We start from the raw sequence: 22,646 nt of genomic DNA on the forward strand, positions 1-22,646 counted from the left end.
GCTGCCAATTGCGCGCAGCAATGTCCCACAAACAGGCGTAGATTGAAAATGACCAATTTATTATTGTTTTTGGTTTTGGAGGGATTATTAGTAAGCGAGTGGAGTAAGGAAACTTGCCCAAGGTTTTGCCCTGCCTGGAATTGAACTCAGGTCTCTCGCTTGCAAAGCGAGTGCTCTAACGACTGAGCTACAGGACTATCCTGGTGTCACAGAAAATGGTGGAGGAGGGAAACGGAGAAAGAAGAGAGTTGCTTTGTTTTCCAGGTGAACAATCCTCCAGATATAATTGGTCCTTCACTTTACAGCTCTTTTTGAAACTTTGTGCACATCTCTGCTCTGGAAATGGATCACATTAAATGGAGATTCTGCAGGTTGGTGAGGAGTTCCTATTTACGCAACCCAGATTGATTATTCAAGAACCTATTGCGAAATGCTGCAAACTTGAACCCTCAGGAGAAAGGAATAGCGGAGACTCGTGTCGAGTAAACATTGGCACAGGCTAGTTGGACCACTGATTCCGTACTTCAATGTTCTACACAAATTAGCTACCACACTTGCCTAAAAATAGTTGCTATATTTAAAATTTAAAAAAATCCTGTGAAATGTTTTGCAACATTTTGACAATGTGATGAGAAACCACATCAAATAAAAGGATTATTTATTATTCCCTGCTAAATATTTATTTTAGACAATAATAAGTAATTGATCATTATTTGAGGAGTGGCATTCTTTGTTAATCTCAAGAGTTGGGATGTGGTGAGAGAAAGAGACTTGCAACATGGTAAATCTGTTTCTGATGATGCCACAAATGTAGATCTTGGTGGGTTTGATTGCAGGTTGCTCCAAAATACTGAATATATCGTCAGTGCAGTTTCTTATGAAAAGCGATAGATGGTGCAAGTGCAGCCAGTCTGTACTGCAGCACCATTCACACAGCAGTGTTGCCAAAAGTCAGTGATGAACTTGTTGATTTAAAACAGCTTCATACGTCCAACATTAACTGAATAGTGAGCCTTGTTCGGGGCAAGACACAGATTCCAATAAGCTCTTTGCCAAAAATGGAAGATGTTCCCTCGATTTTGGACTAGAGGTAGGCATTGTTTTTAATACTTTTCTCTCTTTCCCCCACCCCCCCTACTGAATTTAAGATATCTATTAACCTTTCCTATCATGGGTGGCGTGGGGGGTAGGTAGAGGATGTGGAGGGGGAAACGTAAGGAAAGAGGTTGAGTTTTTTTTATCCAATACCTCCTTTTGGGTTTGTGAGTGGTGGGAAGCTTTATGGTTACAATCTCTATCAAATTTTGTGTTCTACAAGAGCTTCATAAACTATTTAATAATATAATCATAATCCTTGCATTTGATATAGCGATTTTCACATCTTCTTTGTCTCAAAGCACTTCACAGAATAGACTGTAAAGTTAATTGACTGTATATTTGTGGGCAAAACGCGGCAGCCAATTGCGCACAGCAGTGTCCCACAAACAGTCGTGGATTTGTTTCCGTGTCAATTACTGTATTTTCCAATAAATTGCCATCTGCTTTCTCTTTCTACCTCGTTCCCTTTCTTCCCCAAAACCTTAATTGTCCAACTATTTACCTATTGTATTTACTCCTATTTGAGGCACCCCTGAATCTTTATGCAGCCCACCATCTTTATGGGAGTTGTGTGTGGGTGTGTTGCCTGGCCCATTAATGAGACTTGTTGGATTGCACATATCTTGAAGTTTAGGCAACTTGCTAGCAAAATTCATTGCCACTGTTTATGCTTTAATTCCTAGTAACCATTGGCATGCTTGTTGCTCTAGCTCCATGTTAACAATCTTAATTGATCCACTAAGATGCAGCTTTGCGTGCCAAAAATCACTGGCAATATCATAATCTATTATTTCTCCCATATTAACAAGTTTGTCACAGAATTGGTTTCAGTTTCCAACTTGGAACTTATTTGTCTTTTAGATGTAATTCAATCTAACATTAGGAAATCCTCCCAGGGGAATATGGACTTGGAACAGGACTGAAATCTTCAGAGAAATAACCCCATGGCCTGCTGCTGCTGTCAAAAACGTGGGAACATATTTCTAGTGTTATGCTGATTTCTGTATATAAGTGACGTGGAATATCTGACCCATTGGATAAGATGCAGTTAGAATCTGTGATGTACAATGGTCATGGGAGCACATTGATATCCAGTCCATTTGTTTGGTGAATTTTCTTCTATCAGGACGTTGAATGTGTTGATATAAAACAGGTACAAATCTTGTTTTATTTAAAGATAAGCAATGATTAGATAGTTGGGAGCAGCAGTGAGCATAACTACAGTAAATTTATTGATGAGGGATTTAAAAAATATATTTTCTACAGAATGGGGAAGAGCTAGCCAGTGCCTGCAGTTCTGCCTTGTGAACGTGCATCCTAACTTGTCACTGGGTAGAAAGCCAATGGGCAGAAGTAATAATTGAACAAATTAACCAGGTTTTAATGTAAACTTTACCAGGATAGTAGGTTTTAGTTTTCAGATCCACTATCACTGTGCACGTTCATTTGTTAAAATGTGTGCATTAAGTTATCAACCCAGGAATTGTTGAAATATCAATCTGTGTAAGTTGTGTGATGAGGAATGCTTGAATCTAATGTGCACGTGACAAGGTCTTTAATTTTCAGTAAACTTTCTGTACCATTTGCTTAGACTCCAGCCTCAGACGAGGAGCGCTTCCAAGTGTGACTTTTCTATTTCTTCACCAGCTGCTCTTGGGACTACTCTGTGAATAAGATTTATAGTTCATAATAATCCTTGAATTTGATAGTGCCTTATCACGTCATCAAGATGTCTCAAAGCTTTTCCCAGGATATACTGTAAAATGGAACAGCTGTATTTCGTAGGTGAAATGATTCTGCCGATTTGTCAGAAATTTGTGCTGTGAAATCTGACTTGTAGGAACTGGGTTGAAAACTGCTGAAAAATATTTTCACGTTGGAAATGTACAACTAGGATAGAGGTACGTTTCCAGCAGAATTTAATCACTGAGCATTTTGGTGAGACTGCACCAGCTCATAATGTCATTCTCATGCCCGTTTAATGCACTGGCCTCAGGGACTTAGATTTATTCTGTTCATGTAACATTTTAGTGTCCAGAATTTAGCACATTTTTAAATGCAGCTTTTTTGTTGCTGTAAGTTTGTTTTGTTAAAAAGCTACAGAAAACGAATTTCAAAGTTGAGACAATTTTGAATCAACAATTTCCCACATTGTGTACGCTCTATAAAGCTACATACATAAAACAAATCTAGACCCAGGTGGAATTTCATACCCCCTGGTGGTGAGAGGAATGCAAAACACCACTCATTTGAGCCTATATGAGGATAAGAAACTGTATTTCATGACACATTTTGCTCAGGCATTCTCGGCTCACTTGCTCTGCTCAGAATGACCAAAGTTGGGAAAATCTAGCATTAAACAAAAGATTATATGCACCCAATTGTATCAGTTTGCTGTGAAATACTTAGTTGACATCCTGCATGCTGTATTCAATATGCGTGACTGAGGAAATGCTTATGTCTCCTAAAGTATCTATATTCAGGCTTTACTGCATCTTCTGCCAGTTGGCAAAGTTTTTCATAGCCTTTTTATTGTACGCTGCTTAATTCAAGCTGATGAGACGTTCCAAAGCAAAGAGAGCGTGCCGCAACTAATGCAGATTTATCTTTGCTGATCTGCTTCAGATGGATTTATCCAGTGTGCAAAGGATAGATGCTTGTAAGTGACCTGACCCAAGTAGTGCTTTCTTGGGCTTCGTTCCATCAGTTTGTTTGTCTGATGCTTCAAACATAATGGGCCTCGCAGGGCAACTTTCCATCACAATAGGCTGGGCTTTGTGCAGCTGGGTTGTCACAATCTGTGCCAGTCTTGTTTCCATAGCAAAATGTGATCGCTGATTAGCTGTGTTTAGATTAAGTGGTGAGTGATGTAAAGGATTGCCATGAGATTCTATACAATCTTCATCTGGGGCTGTATTGACCAGTGCTTTACTGCAGTGCCTCCCTTGTGTCGTGTTTCTCTTCCTGTTGGCTGCGCTTGCTTCTCTTGCCCATTGTGGAGACCTTTAGCATATTGGTTAGAGAACTCACCTCGCAAACGAGAGGATCTAGGTTCAATTCTTGGGCGAATCCTTAGGTAAGTTTCCTTACTCCATACACCTTTGTCTGCCTAGCAGTAAATAGGAACCCGGTTGTTAATCAATTAGCGAATCGCTTTCCGGGAGTAATAATCCCTCAAAAAAAACATTTGGTCACTCAATCCACGACTATTTATGGGACACTTCTGCGTGAAATTTTCCTGTTTAACTACAGTATTTTCTTTTTATTGTGGAGAGGGGAAGAAGAAAGTTGACTTTTGTAAAATGAAGAACTGAAACTTTAATCTTGTTTCAAGTAAGGATTCAAAGTGAAACTTCTTTCTTTCCAATGCAATTTTTTTAACACAAAAATGAAGCCAGAGTATAGAAATCTAAATTCACCAGTTCATTTCTCTGGATCAGTGAAGTGGCTAAAGGCAGGAAGTAATTAAAGCTTAAGTGCTGTGTTGTCAAGGGGAAAAACTACCAAATTCCTGACCAGGTCAAGTATCTTTATGTAGATATACAATGAAGTTGCAGACACAGAAAATTGGATCTGAAAAATATTAATTTCCTAAGGACCACAGGAAGAAAATGTTTTTAGAACTTCCAGGAATGTGGATTGATCTCCTTAAGAAGTAAATAATAATAATAATAATATAGCGCTTTTCACATCGGGAGGACGTCCCAAAGCGCTTCACAGAACACACTGTAAAGTGAATTGACTGTATATCTGTGGGCGAACGCGGTAGTCAATTGCGCACAGCAATGTCCCACAAACAGTCGTAGATTGAAAATGACCAATTTATTATTTTTGGGGGGTTTTGGAGGGATTATTATTAGGCGTGTGGAGTAAGGAAACTTGCCCAAGGTTTCGCCCTGCCTGGAATTGAACTCGGGTCTCTTGCTTGCAAAGCGAGTGCTCTAACCACTGAGCTACAGGACTCCATGAGTTACTAATCAATGAAAACAATAGTTAGGATCCAGCTAACAAATATTTACTGAATAAATGCAGAGAAATTTTAATCCCATATCAGAGCAAAAGATGATGAGGAAATAAATACTCTGTTTTGTTTGTTGGTGACTTCTAAAGTCTGGGGTGAGGTATGTGGTTGCCTTTTGTCGTCGTTCCATGTAAAGTATTTGCTAGCCACACCTACTCAATCAGGATTTAAGATAGACTACCACTACGCCAACAAAGACATGTTGAGTTTTAAGTTACCAATTGAACTCACTGCATTGTTGGTGGATGGAGAGAACACAGCATACCATTTCCTAGTGAGTTGGGACTCTTGACAAGTTTTTAAAGCTGCTACTCGCTAATCTTAAAATAGAATGGGATTTTGGTTTCTCTCCTGCCCTGAGATTTTCTGAGCTCTGCTTATTTTGTAAAATGTTTTTCCCCAAAAGGTTTTGTGTAGTAACAGTAGTAGGTTCTATACTCATTTCATTTAGCGAACAGGGTCCCTGGGGCTTTCAACCAGTCAGTCTATCCTTCATTACTGTTCTTTATTCAGGGTTAATGCATATTGTTTGTTTATTTCCTTTCCTATTCATGTCTGTAGCCTTCCTTCATTCCAGCACCTGTTTCTAATGTGAATTATGAGTTTTGTACATAGGGCAATTACAGCGCAAGATGTTCATACATGGTATCTCCTGCTCCCACTGTAATATAATATGGCCCGCTGGAGCATGGATTTGCTTTTATAGCACAGGCATCCTATAGACCCACAGTCACTGAATGTCCAAAGCACTTCCTGCGTGGACCTCCCTGCTTCCTGTGCATTCAGACTGCTCGCTGGAGCGTTACTGACTGACTGGCTGGTTTCTGAAGTGCTGGGCACAGGCGCAGGAAGCTGGTCTGTTTTAGCCGTAATCCAGAAGCGACACTGGCTTCAACCTGTGGCCCGGAAATGGGACTGGAAGACATTTTTTCAAAGAGCCATTTTATGGATGCAAAACACTATTATAATCATCAATAATCTTTGCATTTGCTACAGCTCCTCATCACGTCATTGAGACGTCCCAAAGTGTTGTCCAGAATATTCTGTAAAGTGGAATCATTGTGTATTTTGTGGGTGAAAAGGGCTTGCTGAAATAGGGGATAATCAGCTTGTCTTGTATTTCAGCATTACGAGACTCCACTGCAGGGGTCCCAAGTTGGACTCCGTGGACACTTTGGGTGGGTGGGGGATTGCAAAGCATGGGAGACCGGAAGTCCAAAAGCTGTGGAAGCCTCGTTGGACTATGGACTAATGAGTGGTTGAAGAAGGTGCATGGTTCTAGTGCAAGATACTTCAGGGCATCCTTATGTGGAGGCTGTGAGGGAGGGAGGCCTCACTGCGTTGCAAGGGGCTTGATATCCCGACTGGGGGTGGGGGGGTGGCCTTGATATCCCGTCCGGGGGGGAGAACCTTGATATCCTGGGGGGTCCTTGAGCCCAGAAAGTTTGGGAACTCCGGTTCTGTAAAGAGTTGTTGTTTAGCATTTACCTCTTCCTCCTCTTGCCAGACAGCTGATCAGCGTGTACTCTAACCCACTGTACTTACCTTGTCATTTATCCAGCACTCTGAGACACTATCTTGAGTGAAGGGCACTATACAAGTGCAAGTTGCTATTTAAACTGAGTTGCTGTTTCTTGCTACACAACATTAAATGTGTGGACAGTTATTGCTACGGACAAGTTGAGACCATGCAGTAATCGAATGATGCAACCAGCTGTTGGCTTATGGTGTGTTTGAGTGAAGAGTGCACACTGCAGCTCTGCTACACAATCGCTGGACGACTCCTTGTGGCTGAACTGGCTCCAAGGTGAGATGCTTGGTAATGGAATGTTTGAATCCAGACAACCCTCTGTGGCGGGCTCCATAGTGTTGTTCCTGAGCCAGGCGGGTCCACGGTACTCCAGGGCACTGCTGCTGACAGCACAGCCAGTCTAGATTGTCAATGGGAGTTGAGCGGCAGAGATTCTTTTCATTGGGCTCCTTTTAAGAATGCAAGCCAAAGCCTTAACTGGTAGGGTGGCAAGCAGTGAAAAAATTGCCAGCCAGCCAAGCTGTCTCAATGGAAAGCATTGTTTAGCTAGTTAAAATGCAGCAGTGCCCTGAATATACACTCTGTGGTCGTTAAACTTTGGTAAATGTGAGCCTAATATTCTGGAATTAGGTGAGAATGGTGTGTCCCCCAGGAAGAGAGTGACAATTCCATTCCAGGCAAAAGGCAAATTCTCAATGTAGATAGCATGCACAGAGTTCTCTCTGGTTTGGATACGACTACTAATAATTAATCCTTACATTTGATATAGCGCTTTTCACGTCTTCTAGGCGTTTCAAAGCGCTTCACAGAATATACTGTAAAGTGAATTGACTGAATATTTGCTACCGTAAAACACGGCAGCCAATTGCACACAGCAGTGTCCTACAAGCAATCATAGATTGAATGACCAAATTATTTTTTTTTGAGTAATTATTATCCATGGGAAAAGTGATCCACCAATCAACTAACAACCGGGTTCCTACTTACTGCTAGGTAAATGGAGGAGTGTGGAGTAAGGAAACTTGCACAATATTTTGCCCTGTGGGAATAGTTCCCAAGTCTCACGCTTGCAAGGCGAGTGCACTAACCACTGAGCTACACGACTCCACAGGGATGAGCAGCAGACATGGGTGTGACTTGACCTACTTTAGAATGCTGTATTGAACACACACACGCTAACACTCTCAGAAACACTCTCACACACACAATAACAATATCATGGTGGAACGTGTGTCTCTCCCTCCACTTGAGTCTGTTGTGTCTTGTGTGGGAGATGGACTGTGTTTGACACTATACTCAGGGGCACCGGTGTGAGTCACCAGGTCACTGCTTGGGTCAAATCGAGAGTGTCAGAGAGAGAGAGAGAGAGACAGACAGAGAGAAATGGATAGTCTGTAAAAGGGAGAGACAGCGAGAGAGAGAATGAAAGAGGTTGAGAGAGATAGAGCGAGAGAGAATGAGAGACAGAGTAATAGACATAGAGCGTGAATGAGAGTAGAGAGCTCTATATCTCCATACTATTAAGCATAGTGATGGGTTTCCAAATGTGTCAGACATCCGGCTGACCAAAATATTCAGACATTTACCATTTATTTGCTAGTTAGTTTCTAAGGTTCGTTAAGGCTGACAAGCAAGCTCCTAACTTACATTATGTATCTTAAAGCTGGTGCAGCATTTGAAGGAGGGTTTTCTAAAGGTTTGCTTTCCACAAGAATTAATTAAACAACAGCCAGTTTAGGACAGTGAGGTTACTATCTCAATTTTGTGTTTTTTTTGGTCAGTGTGTCTGACACATGCAGAACCCCATCACCGTGCTTAAGAGTATCCAAACCAAACTGAGGGCTCCATTCATCCCATCTACACACGGAAAACCCAGCAATAGATTGTTGGAATGGAATGCGCACTCTCTCCCTGGAGGAACGTATCCTGCTTGCCTAATTCCAGAAAGTATTAGGTGCAGGTTGACAAGAGCCAAGACTTGGTGACCCCAGGGTGTGCGTTGGGGTACTGTTGGAGTCTAACCAGCTAAAACCATATAGCTTGTCATTGATATTGCTGTCTAGCAAGCTTTGCCGCTGCTTGTCGAGCTCGGACCGTCCTACCCAGGGTTAACGGGAGCTGAGTGGATGACTCCCTGCCCCCAGTAACTGGTCTGCCCTTCCAGGCCCTGCCAATGATCCAGGCTGACTGTGCTGGCATCAGCAGCTCTGGAATATTGCGAACCCGCCTGGCTCAGGAACTGGACTTCCAGTTCAGCTCCAAGGTGACACCGCTTGGTATCTCGGTAATCTCATCGAAGTAGCACAAACTCTGTTGAAAATAGCCTATTTCTGTCTATAATTCCAAAATGGTGGGTTTCTACCTGCCTGTTGTTCTGCAGAGGAAGCTTTCTGTTCCGACAGCTAGGGCGTGTAACGAGAGAAGTCAAACAATGGAATCCTCAACTTTGTTTGATTTTAATAAATGCAACCTTTGAATTTCATCAGCTAAGTACTGTCAGAAAAAGCATGTGAAATGTCACCTTTGATCAGTTGTGTCATGTTTTGAACAGCTTTCAGTGAGCTGCTATTTATCTGTTTTTAATAAAAAGTGCTGAGAGATGTGGCTGACTCCTTGATCTCCAGGTAAATGGGTTTGGGTTTTGCCGGCATCATAATGCAAACCCTGGACTAAATAAACTACTGATATCACCCATTATAGTTTTTTTTAAAATTAACTGTTTACTTGTGCAAACGTGGTTCAGACCTCCATCCAAAGCAACTGAAAAGCCTGCTGAAGATTGAGTGTTTACTTAAACAATGACTGCTCTTCAGATGGTGTTCCCACTGCTGTGTAATATCCAGTGACGTCTGGTGGAGGTGTGTGCAAATGGATGTCAGGACCAGGACAGGTTATGGGTTCTGTTGTGATTCCTATCGCCTCGGATTATAGGTGAATATTAGCTCATTGGGAATGTACCCTCTGAAATTCGCCACCTAAACCCGTATCCCAGGTAATGTGTAGTGTCTCGAGACATCTTTGGGTGGAAAACTAAATTTTACCAATCGTGCGTTTCATTGCCAATAACCTTTGTAGGAGTCCTGTAGCTCAGTGGTTAGAGCACTCGTTTTGCAAGTGAGACACCTGGGTTCATTGGAATTGGGGTACAGATCAGCCATGATCATAAAGAATGGAGGAACAGGCGCGAGGGGCTGAATGGCCTACTCCTGTTCCTATGTTTCTATAAATGGGAACATGAAGATCCTGGAAGTTGACCAATTTAGCCCAAGGCACTTGGGAAGCGAGCAGGCCTCATAGCACCAAACCCAATTTTTGCAGTCTACTTATAGCCGGGGTTCAGATTTTTGTATTCAACCATTGCGTGATATCAAGGCTCTGCGATAGATATTTACATTTTACATAATTGCATTTTGTAAACGGCCAGTTTGTGAACCTTCAGTGTTGGAGTAGCAGCACTTCATGGTTGGACTGGAGCAACGTGTTACATTTGTGCAATGTTTGCTAACAGCCTTGATGCATCCCTTCATTACACCTCACTAACTATCTACCTTAAACGGCTGTTTTTATACTACAAAGTTGTATTCAGCTTGAGCGTTTTGGCAGTGTTCATGCTCACCTCTGCCCTGATTTGTTTTGCATGGTGATGAGTGTTAAATTACCAGTCAGATACAATTAGTGGAAAAAGCTGAGACGATTATGGGGTGACTTTTATGCAGCCTGTTGTAGATCGGCTGTTTGTGTAGATGTCCCTTTTATACAAAACCTCATATCTTGGATTTCGAACTACTGCCGAGATTTGAAGAAGTAACAGTGTTTACAGATCCCAGCATATCAATAACTACAGTGCAAATGAAGCTAAAGCAGATGCTTATTCCACTTCAGATGAAGTTACTTCAGTTATTGTCTCTAGTTTGCCAATAATACAAAGCCCTTTTGAAATATAAAGCTTCAACAAAAGTCACAGCTTGCATTTATATTGTGGTTTCCAAGTAGAATAATGCTTTGAAGCACATCATAGAGATGGAATGGGAGCCTAAGCAGAGTTGGAGATTGTTGGAGGTAGGGTAGTGGAAGGGAAGTGACCAAAGGTGGAGTGAGAGGTAGATTTAGAAGGACGTATGGTGGGAGGAATATTTTTGGAGATTCCCAGAGAATGTGGGTGGGGTATGTCCAGCTGACCTGAGATGGCAGGGAGGGAGAGTAGGACTGCAGGAGATCACATAACAGAGTGAGTCAGAAGTACGGAGGCACGTGAAATTAAGGAGGATCTTGAAGTCGATCTGCCAGTGTCAGTGAAGTTGCGGAGCCTGGTGTAGGAGAGAATATAGGATGTGAATCTTCCAGTGCATGCATGTATTGGAAATTTCAGACATGCAAAAGAACTGAAAGCCTGCAATAGATGGACTACCTAGCTTACTTTAAGCTGTTTATGGCTCATCAATAGCCAAAGAGAGATTGCCAACTGCAGCATTGATGTACATTTTACTCCTGTGAATGGTAGTTGATTTTTGAGTTGGTGATTCATTAAAGAAACTCATTTTCCATAGCATTTTAAACTAAGTTTGAAAACACAATTTGTTGTGCTTTCCTATCGTAAAATTGTACTGGTTAACGGGCCTGATTTTTTTTAATATATAAAGTTCAATTTCTATTGCTACTTTGAGGCTTTTGTGCCTCGGTGAGGTGAGAGAAAGAGGGTTCCTGCCTGCAGTAATTGTCATCTTGCATATCATAAAAATCTTGACAAGCTTTTTCCTTTATTTTAGCAGCAGATGTGTTTCAATTTAACCACAGAACAAGAGAAAAAAGAATGCATGTGGCCCTGGGATCTGCTCAAAGGCAGCAACAGTGAAATCTGACTGAGTGAGGCTGACTAATTTCCTGAATAAACTTTATATTTTTTAAAAAGCAAGATCGTCGCATTGCAAGAACAACAGTAGTTCCCTGTGCCATTGCTAGTGTGTGTTGTGTCTGCATACCCAAAATTGTTCTACGTGGATCATCGCAACATCACTCTAGCAAGTAACTAATTGCCTTGTTTTTCTGAACTGTGGGTAAAAAATTAATTTGCTAGGATTGGGACAGCTGTGAGTCAGTTCGTGAACCGACCTGCTGTGTGACTAAACAAACCAGGCTTATTTTTGCTGAAATAGTACCTTTCTGCTGAATTTCTCATTCCTATTCCTAATGGAAAAGCTTTTCGCGGGGGGAGAACTAGGGAAACGAGTGACACGGTTTGTTGGAACTTTGACCTTTTCAAGAACTGAGTCCCTCCTCTGAGTGATTCATCCAATAATCAGTGTATGGGAGGGTGTCTCTTTCTGAGAGAATGATTGCTTGGTAGTTTGATCCTCAGTGTACAGCGGTTAAAAAGAGGTTGGCCACTCTGCACATTCATCAACTTTATTGACATGAACAAGGGCTCTTCATTGAAAGCATTATTTACCGATGGAATTAAGGAGTTTACAAACAAAGGAACTTCTAATTAAGACTGACACGGGTATGTTTTTACTTCTGAGTTACTTAACGGATCCAGTGTACTGAGAGGGAATTGGTAGGGTAGTTCTGCAGTTGTTCATACATTTTCATTAGCTCGCTCACAAACTACTGTATACCAGTTTTTAGTTGAGCAAAGAGCAGCTAACCTTAACATTTTTTTTAAAAGATGAGTTGCATTTTGCGTGGTGCTTACAACTTTTTCTTTATAGGGTGAATTGGATTTTTTTGTTTGGGTTCTACTTGCCTTTTTGCTCCTTTCTCTGGCTGCTGTGCGTAGTGTCCTCCGAAATCCTGTGATGAGTGTACATATTGCCAGAGTATCAAAAATAGATTCAAAGATTCAAAACTCTTATTTTAATTGTGTATTTTTTTACCCTCTTCTCTTTTCTTCCCTACCCCACACCGACTATCCCACCCCACACCTCAATATTGCCAGATTCATCTGCTGTTGCTTCAATTGAATAGAGGGCACTCGTACAGAAAATTCTTCTAGAAACATCGGTTGGGGTTTGGGATTTGGGATTCAAATCTGCACTCTTTCCCTCTACTGTAAAAGAAATATACTTTTACCGCTATTATATTGAAGCAATTGTTGCTTTTAGCAATCTGACAGGAGTAAGAACTTTTTCTTCCTAATTTTTCAATTTGTTGTTAATCGAGAGGGTCGTTGCAAAGCCTCCTTCATGCTGCAGTCGAGTTGAGCTACCAATTAGTGTGTGATTTCCAACGGTATTGGTGTAAATCCATTCCTAACCTGCTGGTACAACACAAGGGCAAACTGCTGCCTTCATTGGGTGTCCTCCCAGGTCCTTGGCAAGTAATCTGGGTGTTCATGTTATCTGCTGCAGTTGCATTGGAACAGACATTGTGAAAGAAGTCTACTGTTCATGGCTAACCACTTCATTTTCACACAGTTAAACCAAGCACGAGATTATTGCTACGTAGTGCTACAATGATTTGTCGGCTGTATTGGAGGAGGCAGAAGCATTAACCACTTCACATCCACACAAGCAACAACAACTTGCATTTATATAGCGCCCTCCACGCGGGGTAGCGTCCCAGAGTGCTTAACACCCGATAAAATTTAAACCCAGATGATTTGCTACAAAGTGCCAGAATAGAGTACAGGTACACAAAAATAGCCATGCAGCTTAATGCCAGTAATGTTGTCAATACCAGAGATTATAAAGTACAAGCACAGCGTGTCAGATTTCCACAACCTTTCTTTTCCCTGAGCTGATAGTCAGGAGAGAAGCTCGCTGGGATAATAAGCAGACTTGCTTCACTTCTCTCTTTCCTCCCTGGTATGATTTTTTAAAATCTTGACATTTTGGTCAGTATTGTTTTCTTAAATGTGCATTTCTAAATCTAATATGTACCCAATGACTTGGGGGATAAATACAGTACATAATGTATGTGTGGTGTGTGCATTCACATTGCAAGAAATAATGGCCACAGCAGAGTCCATGGACCCAAGGATGTGATAAATACCCTCCATGAATCCATTAAACCACCTCTTTTATTTAACAAGTCATTATAAAACTCCACTTTTGTTTGTTTCGAGAATTAATCAACGTGAGTATCACTCACATGTGCATGTCTGAATCGCAGTGAACTGTGGAAAGTAAGCAAGTTGTGATCTGTCTGCCATAACTTACTCATCCTCGCTATGTTTTGAAGTTGTGCAGCAATGTTGGTCAATGAGTTACTCTGCGGAACTCACCCACTTCATGCTGAATCCCCTCTTTTTGCTTGTGTGGTCTGCCCGTGGAGTTATTTCTTAAGTTGCCTTGGTGATGACCACATGTGACTGGCATTAAAGTATATGCTTGACCGATTTTTTTTTGTGTGTGTGTATATACAGGACACTATTCTGGCACTTTGTAGCTAATTATCTAGTATTTTGATTTTACTGGGTGGCTGTGAGGTGGTTAATGTTAATCCTCCCCCCAAACAATAACAAGGTAGGTGTTCCTTAAAGGGGAAGGAGGCTATAGCGAGTAGCTTCTGTCCAAAGTGTTCCTTTACTTTCTATTTTCTTTTCTTCCTTTCCGCTTTTCTCACCATCTCTTACCCCATTCCTCTCCTCCCCAAGCTGTTAGAAGTAAAACTGTAAATTAACTGCAGGGCATTTAACTGCAGGAAAGGGATATTTCTTTAATCCTGCAATCTGCCTGCTCAGCTGTTGAAATGCTCCAGTGATGTATGTTAGGAGGAGCCGAGTGCACATGGGAGTGTCTCCATTTGATGTTGGTTTGACTCAGCTGGTAGCTCCCTCACCTCTCAGTCAGAACTTGTTGGTTCAAGTTCCACGTCAAGTCTGTCTTCAGTCAGGCTGGCACTCAGGGCAGTGCTGGGAGTGTGCTGCATTATCAAAATTGTTGCTCAGATGAGGCATTAAACCAGATCCTGCCTGCCTTTTTCGGTTAGATCAATGGTGGCCAACCTGTGACTCATGGGGCAGTCAAGAAGTGACCCCCCGCGTACATTTGGATGAGTTTAGGTAAGTCCATGTTCAATTGTTGGTGGTGTTTTCAGTTTTGTCTTGATTGAATATTTTTTGATTTATGCTGACACCACCTGATTCTTTGAGCGCCCATACATAGTGGGTACTGTGTAACCGTTTTTTGGGTCAGCCAGGTATCTGACACGGCCAAAACCCATTACCATGCTTAAGAGTATCCAAACCAGTGTTCCACTTATGCCACCTATACATGGAAATTCCTGTGTCTGGAATGGAATGCGCATTCTCTCCGATACGCCTGCATACAGTGGCTCAAATATGGCCTTTTGTTTGGCATCACATTTGTGTATAAAACATATTTTATATTGCCAGTATATTTTTTTGCAGCTGCAAGGTGCCAGTAATACTACTGCTCTTAACGACATTTCTTTTCTATTCCAGTGTTCCAAATTACTAAATCTATTTGTCTGCCACATTCCTTCCCCACCCCCCCCTTTCCGATACACGCAAGTTTCTGAAAATTAGATGTAAACTTTACAGTCGTGCAAAGTAGTCCTGTTTTCTCAGATCGATCAATGTCTTGTAAGATTGTCAGTACAAGTGTTTTAATGGAATGGTTGAGGCCAAGAGAACAACCTCGGTCCTGTGTCAAAGTGAAAGATAATCCGCTTCATTCTAAGACTGTAAACCCAGAAGTAACTTAGTAAATAAGCAGGGTGGTTGGTCTGTCATGGTGTAATGTTAGTAAATTCCAGGATTCTCAGTCGTATTCAGAAATGTGCCCCGGGCAAATTTTTGTATTTGTTCCAAAAATAACAACTTACTGAGGAAAGCACTCCTTACCATTAATGTCCTTGTGGGAGATGCATCCTCTTTTAGTCCTCTCTTCCTTCTGACCTCTGTGAATGGTAATTGAGCCCTTACACTGTCGCCCACATTATACTAATTTCTGAAGTTTCTTAAGCCATATGTCCCAGCTGTAAGGTTTGACCAACTTCTGGATTTCAGTTTTCCAAATGAAAATCTTCCTCCCTACTGACTTTAAATCATTAATCATTATCAAATTCCTCTCTCCCCTCTCCCCACCCCGCGCCCCACACACACATATCATTGAATGAATTTGAAATCTTTTTGTCGTACTTAATCTACCAACACTTGAGAAGCTGACTAGCAATATCTGAAATTAAACTTTCTTCCCACACTTAAGAACATCTCCACAATGGAAGCACCTATGTGTTGTGTTGCTTGTGTAAGTACAGTGACTATACAAAAGTACATGTGGAAGCATTAGTTTTAGCTCTCCATAAACTCCAATTTGTCCCGAACTTTGTCTTTCATATCTACTTTTTCACTAGACTGTGCAAGCAAATCCTTGCTAGATCCAACTCACTCCCTGGTTCACAATAGGCAATTTAATTTTCAAGATCCTGAGTCTGACTTTCATATGTTCCATAACTTTGCCCTATTCTACTTCTGCTGTCTCCTCCAGGTCTATCCCATCACCCACTCCCTCCTTTGCACCTGATTGGGACTTCTGCATATTCCTCGCACCCTTCGCCCCACAATTGGCTTTCAGCAAATATTCCTGCTCTCCAGAACTCTTTCCCCAAATCCCTCTGACTTGTGTCCTAAAAACCTATCTATTTGAGTGCCATTTCTTCTCTCCGTTCCCTCCTCCCCCCATTTCCCCCCTTGCTTTTGGATTTCCAGAGTACCTCAATAAGTCCTTGAAGACTGTTATCTTTTGTGAAGGAGCTAGCGGGCGCGCGTGTGTGTATGTATATATATATATAAAGGCAAATTGTGTGGACATTCTAATCTGTATTATAATAATAATACTCCCATTTGATATAGCGCTTTATCACGTCTGGAGACGTCTCAATTCGCTTCACAGAATATACTGTAAGTGAATTGACTGTATATTTTGTTTGTAAATATGTTGTGTCTACCTATGGACATGTCCTCTCTAACCCGAGAAGTCGAAGTATCAAGGTGTATAACTGCTGGCTCCAAAATCCATTGAATCACTTGGGTTCTGGGATGTTGCTATTTTTCTGGGTGTTATGTAGGAGCTGATTGGTCTATGCATTTTAGGTAAATCTGTGCAGATTGTTAAAATAAGTTTTGGGTTTGATATAGTGCTTCATCATCAGGAGAACAACAATAACTTGCCTTTATATATCGCCCTTCACATTGTGTAGAGTCCTGGAGCACTTCACAGGATTTACTGTAGCATAGTGTAGTGACTGTATTTGTAGGCAAACACCTCATAAATTTTACAGTTGAAGGTTTGCTCATGGAATGTGGACTTCATTTATGCTACTATGGTTTTTACACAAAGTACAAAAGATGTCGAGAAATATCAAAAGGTCTGAATTTGCCCGTGTACTTCAGCTGAAGGTGGAATGTACACTTGATCCTAATTTTTAAATTCAAATCAATGTGGTCCATATTTAACCTAATGCAAAAAGCATAAGGTAGATGTGTTCTATGACACCATCGGAAGGAAAATAAATGCAGCTGCATCGACCAAATGGGAGTGTGATTTTTTGCAGTTAATGAGTAGCTGCTGTGGCCACTTCCTTCATAATGTCATCTCTTTAGTTCAGCTAATATTAATGCCCATTGTGTGATTTCCTTCAGGATAATGTTTCAAATTTTTTTTAAGTTCTCTTTCAGTTCATGTGCTAGCACCTCCCTACTTCTCCGACCTGGTTACCAACCCACGACCGGCTGACTCTGCTTGACTGGCTCCAGACTCCTGCTTGTTCATAGAGTCCTCTGTTCCACCATTGGTGGCCGCGCTTTCAGCCACAACGCCCCGAAACTCTGGAACTCTCTCCCTCAATCCCTCCTCCTTTGCCCCTCCTTCCCCATCTTCAGGTCATGCCTGAAAACCTTTGACCGTGCCTATGGTCACCTCCCCACAGCTCAGCGTCGTGCTCCGCCACAGTCAAGCACTCTAGCATCCTATTCTGCTTTAAGGAGTGCTATATAAATGCAAGTTGTTGTTCTTCTCTCTTTCCCCCCCTCCTCACAAACTCTCCAATAGAATAGCACAGCAGCCAGTAAAAGACCTTGGAAAAACAAGTGGAAGTTGGTTCGATCTCTCTTCTCCATAACTCTCTCTCCTTGACTACCTTGCCCCCCTCACCTCCCGAACTGCCTCATATTCCTGTAAATCCCCCTGGTACACCAGCCATCTCCGATCTCTCAAGGCACAAGTATGCGCTGCTGAACGAACCTGGGCCAAATCAAACGATCCATCAGCAGATCTGGCTTGATCACACTAAGACTTATCGCTCCGCCCTCACCTCCGCCAAATCATCCTTTTACTCCAAGATAATTTTGGAGGCCAAGAATAATACCAGGTTCCTCTTCTCCACCACTAACCAGCTCTCTATTCGCCTTGTCCATCCTCTCCTCCAACTCCAACAGCAAGGAGATGTTGGAATTCCTCAAATCCAAAATCAAGGGGATTTATTCGGCTACCTCTCCCCTGTACACCACTACCCCCTCGTCACTTCCCCTCATGCCCCGGTCCCCACCCATTTCTCCCTATACAGCTTTGACCTTGTCTCCCCCTCTCTCCTCACCGCCGTCAGCTCAAAAATGAAGCCCACCATCTCTCTCGAACCAATCACTCTCCTCACCTCCTAGCTCCACCTCCTGGCCTGTCTTTTAACCGATATTAGCAATCTCTCCTTATCCGCTGGCACTGATCCCACCCTCTAAAAACAGCTGTCATCGCCCCTATCCTCAAAAAAAACCTTCCCTGGACTCATCCCTACTCTACACCTATCACCCCATCTCCAACCTCCCATTCCTCTCCAAGGCCCTGGAATGAGTCGTCGTGTCCCAGCTTTGCTCTTTCTTCTCCCACCATTCCCTCTCTGAACCCCTCCATTCGGGTTTCCGTGCTGCCCACAGCACTGAAACAGCCCTGGTCAAAGTCACTAACAACATTCTGAACATCTGCGACCAGGGAGCTCTCTGCCTCTTTGTCTTCCTTGACCGCTCTGCTGTCTTCGACACTGTCGACCGCTCTATTCTCCTCCACCACCTCTCCGCTCAGCTTAATCTTCTCGGATCTGCCCTTGCCTGGTTCAAATCCTACCTCTCCCACCATCGCCACTAACGGCTTCTCCTTCAGCCCACGCACCGTCACGTGCGGTGTTCCTCAGGATTCTGTCCTTGGCCCTCTCCTTTTCAGTGTTTATATGCTCTCTCTTGGAGACATCATCCGCAGACATGGGATCAACTTCCACATGTGTGCGGATGACACCCAAGTCTATCTCTCTGCCTCCACCCTCGACTCAAGGTCCACTGCTGTCCTCATAGACTCCACTGGCTTCCCATCACACACAGGATACAGTTCAAGATTCTGTTCCTCACCTTCAAAGCCGACCATGGCCTCGCTTCCCCCTACCTCTGCAACCTACTAACCCCCTACCATCCTGCTCCCTCTGCTCAGCTGGCTCCGGCCTGCTTCATGTCCCCCACCTCGCCCGCCCCACCATTGCCGGGTGGGCCTTCAGCCACTCTGCCCCCACCCTCTGGAAATCCATCCGCCTCGTCCCTCTCTTAGCTCCTTCAAGACTCGTCTCAAGACCCTACTCATTAACCGTGACTTCGGTCCCTCTCCCCAGCCCCCCCCCCCCCTCCCAATCGCCCTCCACCCTCCTCGATCCCATCTCTAGCTCAGATCCGAAACTCTTGACTGTCCAGCGCCTTGTGACATCCTCCCGACATGAAAAGGGCTATACAAATGTAGTGTTGTTAATCTTGCCTTTCTGAATGGATTGTGTGCGATAATTTTTAATAAACATATTTTGCTTTGTCCTTTGGTGTCTGCAGGCCTGTTGGTGGGATTTCAAAGGCTGGAGCTTAAGTGTGATCTTTCTGCACTTTCTCATCTTGCAGCACCTGCCAGCTGTTTTCTGATTTCCACATGGCATCTGGAGAGTGATGTGGGAACTAAAGGCAAAATCAATAGCCTTATTTCTAATACTGGACACTGTAGTGGTGGCACACCCAGACAGGCTACCAATTTGCTTTTTTGGGGGGAAAGAGTGATTTTTTTTTTGTTTTCTTGATCCATGCCATTTAAGGCCTTATCCTAGAGCAGCTATTTGAGACTTCACAACGATATGATATTAAATGCAAGGATGATTATTATATCTTGACGATGTGATAAGGTGAGATATCAGATACAGGAATTATTTTTAAATGTAGTCCAGTCCCTACACTTCACAGTGTATTACCATCACAGACTTGCTGGGATGAATGGCCTGTGTCTGTGTTGTAACATTCTACAATTCTAGGAGAGCCAGAGTCCTGCCCTTTCTACTCTTCTGATCTGCTCTGTTGACTAAGCTGTGCACACATTGAAGTCTGAGCAATTATGGTGAATTCTGTTTGACTTTACTTTAAAATCCGCCTCTTTCAACAGTGCAATATAGTTTCAGGTGGCAACAAATATGCTCATGTAGGTGATGATTAATGGCAACTGAATACAAAACTTGATGTGTGGAATGTCTGCTGTGCTTTCATAAACCAAAGTCAGTCGTGTTTTTTTACATTGATCATTTTATGAAATAATTAAATGCCAGGTGCACCATTCGTGCCCACTATTGATTCTCTGTTAGCTAGTTATTTAGCTTTCTGTTGTGTTTGATACATAAGTGATTGATAGTACAGCAGGAATCTCAAACTTTTCAGAATCTTGCGCACCCTTTTCCTGCAAATAAAAAATAATGCAGGTATGGAAATGTGCCATTTGGTCCAACTCATCTCATACCCTTCTATTCCATGCTCCTTTTTGTCTGTCTATCTTCCTTTTAAATGCATCTATACCAAGGGTCTCCATTCGGTTGATTTTGATTGACCAGTTGATCGCTGAGCCTTTGAAAGTCGATCTTGCAAGTTTTCCCACGTTAATAATAATCCTTGCTTTTGATATCACCTTATCACATTTTGGAGACGTCTCAAAGCGCTTCACAGAATATACTGTAAAGTGAATTGACTGTATATTTTGTGGGTGAAACACGGTAGACAATTGCGCACATCACATGCCCAAAGTGTGCCCATACATGAGAAGGTAAATTTGTGTGCCCATTAGAATATACAGCACAGAAACAGGCCATTCAGCTCAACTGGTCTATGTTGGTGTTTATACTCCACATGAGCCTCCTTCTGCCCTTCCTCAACTAAGCCTTCAAGCGTAACCTTCTATTCCTTTCTCCCTCATGTACCTATCTAGCTTCCCCTTGAATACATCTATGCTATTTGCCTCAACAAATCCTTGTGGTAGCATGTTCCACATTCCCCCTACTCTCTGTGTGAAGAAATTTCTTCTAACTTCCCTATTTGATCTATTTGTGACTATTTTATATTGATGGCCCCTGGTTTTGGTCTCCCCCACAAGTGGAAACATCTTCCCTATGTCTACCCTATCAAAATCTTTCATAATCCTGAAGATCTCTATCAGGTCACCCTTTACCCTCCTCTTTTGAAGAGAAAACAGTCCAAGCATGTTCAGCCTTTTCTGATGGGTATAACCTCTCAGTTCCGAGATCATCCTTGTGAATCTCCTTTGCACCCTCTCCAGTGCCTCTACATCTCTTCTATAATGTGGGGACCAAAACTACCCACCGTATTCTAAGTGTGGTCTAACCGAGGTTCTATAGAAGTTTACCATAACTTCCCTGTTTTTCATTTCTATTCCTCTAGAAATGAACCCGAATGCCAGGTTTGCCTTTTTTCTGGCCTTATTAACCTGCATTGCTACTTTTAGTGAATTGTGTATGTGTACTCCAAGATCCCTTTGGTTCTCTTCCCCATTTAGGTTTTTACTTTCCAGGATGTATGTGAAGGCTTGTACACTCTTGTACAGCGTCATTTTGATGGTTTCCCTACAATCTTTCTGAGCACAATGAAGTTGCAGGTCCCCGTTGACATCCTTTAGATGCCAGCACATATATACTACATTTTATAACAAAAGTAAATTTGCATTGGAAAATTCTTGGCAGGCTTGAGATGGGGGTGAAGAGGGCCACGAGACTCGAGCCTTGAGCACCTAAGCCCATAAACCTGCCTGTGTTTTAATGTTCTGTTTAACCGATAAATTAATTTGAATAAGTGAAAATAAATACAGTAGATGGCATACATGTGATTGTAGTTGAGCTTTAAGGCTGGACATGCGCACTCAAATGAAGTATGCAAGCGAGACTGGTTCTTGGAACACAGTTTCTTTGCACTTTTGGAACCAGCCACAAAAACAAAACATAGCTTGGCTGAGGTTAGTATAGACTGCGTGCACGGTCGTCAAGATTTGGCGGATCAGGAGCAGCAATGTTGCAGAATTATGAGAAGGTAAATTTGTTGCTGGCCTTTCTTACAAGAGGTCTTGAATATGGACGTAAGGAGGCACTTCTCCAGTTATGTAGAGGGCTGTTCAGACCTTAATACCCCAAAGCACACTCTGGGGTCCCCAAGCCTTGGCTCTTGCCAACCTGCGCCTAATACTTTCTGAGATGAGGTAAGCAGGATACGTCCTCCAGCCAGAGTGCATTCCATTTCTACAATCTATCTCTGGGTTATCCATGTGTAGGCGGGATGCGTGGATACTCTTAAGACACCTGGCTGACCAAAACAAATCAGACATCATTTAGAGTACTACTGTCCAGTTTTGGTTCATTAGGTTAACACCTGGGGTGAAGGGGAAGAGCTATTATGAGAGACCAGGTAGACTGTGGTTATATTCCTAAGAGCAGAGAAGGTTAAGGGGTGATTTGATGAGGTATTTAAAAATGATGAAAGGAACTGCCAAGTTAGATTATGGATGATTCTTCTCTTTTGCAGAGGCATCTGATACAAGACGGGCACAAACTTAAATTCAGAGCCAAGACTGTTAGAACTGAGGCCAGCAAATATTTCTTCATGCAGAACATTGTGTGGATGTGGAATGCTTTGTCTAGAAAGCTTATAGAGGCGAAATCAATAGGGATCTTTAAAAAAGAGAAGACCGTATT

The 22,646-nt window shown here is 42.4% G+C and overlaps 1 protein-coding gene across 1 annotated transcript in view; it reads left to right on the forward strand.

Moving 5' to 3' along the window:
* Nucleotides 1-2,233: 2,233 nt before the first annotated feature.
* The window catches only part of kank1a (KN motif and ankyrin repeat domains 1a), a 104,635-nt gene continuing 84,222 nt past the window's right edge, over nucleotides 2,234-22,646 (forward strand). Inside the window, exon 1 of the mRNA XM_042332916.1 lies at nucleotides 2,234-2,251. The gene's annotated coding sequence lies outside the window, so the exon portion shown is untranslated. The remainder of the gene's footprint in view (nucleotides 2,252-22,646) is intronic.

The sequence above is a fragment of the Callorhinchus milii genome, unplaced genomic scaffold, assembly GCF_018977255.1.
Source record: "Callorhinchus milii isolate IMCB2004 unplaced genomic scaffold, IMCB_Cmil_1.0 Scaffold1, whole genome shotgun sequence".
In the NCBI taxonomy this organism is placed as follows: Eukaryota; Metazoa; Chordata; class Chondrichthyes; order Chimaeriformes; family Callorhinchidae; genus Callorhinchus; species Callorhinchus milii.